Source organism: Castor canadensis, chromosome 18 (assembly GCF_047511655.1).
Source record: "Castor canadensis chromosome 18, mCasCan1.hap1v2, whole genome shotgun sequence".
NCBI lineage: Eukaryota > Metazoa > Chordata > Mammalia > Rodentia > Castoridae > Castor > Castor canadensis.
This window is the reverse complement of record NC_133403.1, coordinates 1260223-1261430: the sequence shown is the minus strand read 5'-3', so window position 1 is coordinate 1261430 and position 1208 is coordinate 1260223.

Sequence of the window (1208 nt, the reverse complement as noted above, 5' to 3'; positions counted from 1 at the left end):
GCCCTGTCCAGCGGCCTTGGAGACCACAACCTCCACGGCCTGGCGCTGACAGCAGAGGCCGGAGCAGGACGAAGAACCGCGCTGCTGAGCCCAGCCCCAAGTCCCAGCCGGCAGAACGGGCGCGAGCGCCTTGCTTGTTTTCCGTGGCTGTCACCACGCCAGGCCGCATAAGTGACTGTGGCCCCATCAGAGTCTGTGGTCCAGTGACGTCCTGGTTGCCTCAGCCTGTGTGACGACGCCCTAGGTGGTGGTACAGCCGTGAAGTCACCAGTGACACACGTCAGAATGTGTCCTTGTCCCCGATGTGTGACTGTCTTCTATGCCTTGTCCAGAGCACTGGGTGTCCACCCCGGCCAGCTCTGAGCACGATGTCCCGGCTGTGTGTCCCTGGACCTGGGGTTTCCCAGGTGACCTCCTCTGTGGTTTCTGTGGCCCAGCGTGGACCGGGCTGGGTGGCCGAAGCCACCAGCTTACAGCTGAGGTCCCACATGCGTTTCAATGGCGGGAGGTGACAGCACCAAGCAGAGGCCCAGGCATCGGGCTTCCTGTGGCCATGTCCTGCCTCCCACCCCATTGTGGGCAGCTCTGCCCCTTTCTCAGGACATCATTGTAGGGACACAGTCCTGCTGAGCTCCCAGTCAACAGCCAGGACCCCCGCCAAATGTGCCACGGTCTCAGTGTAGTTTTAATTTTGGGGGGGTGGTAGGACCCAGGTCCCTGAACCTGCTGGGTGGTCACCCTCCCACCGAGCTGCACCCCAGCCCTGTGTGAGTGACTTTGGAGGTCCGTCCTCCCTGTCCTCTTCACCTGGTACCGGACGGAGCCAAAGTGAGGTGACCCTGCTGAGCCCCACGTGAGTCCGGTCAGCGATGGCCGGGGCTTGTTTTGGGGTGCTAAGTTTTGGGGTGAGAACAAGGTCCAGGTGAGACAGTGCACAGAGAGGTCCAGCCCAGGGCTGGGGACCTCAGATAGGCTTTTCGCTGAGCACGGAGAGGGTGGTGGGTTGCCCCCAGGTCACACGGCGTTTCAGAAGTGTTTTCTGCTCAGTCCTTCTGTGTGTGGGGCGCTGAGCACAGGACGAGGCTGGGATTTCTGTCCCCAGAGACTTAACCTGCGCACCTTGCTCGAGCAGGGTTGGTCAGCCAGGCCTGGGTGTCACCAGCCCGGCTCACTGTCACCACCTCCTCTCTGCCTCTCCCCCTCCCGGC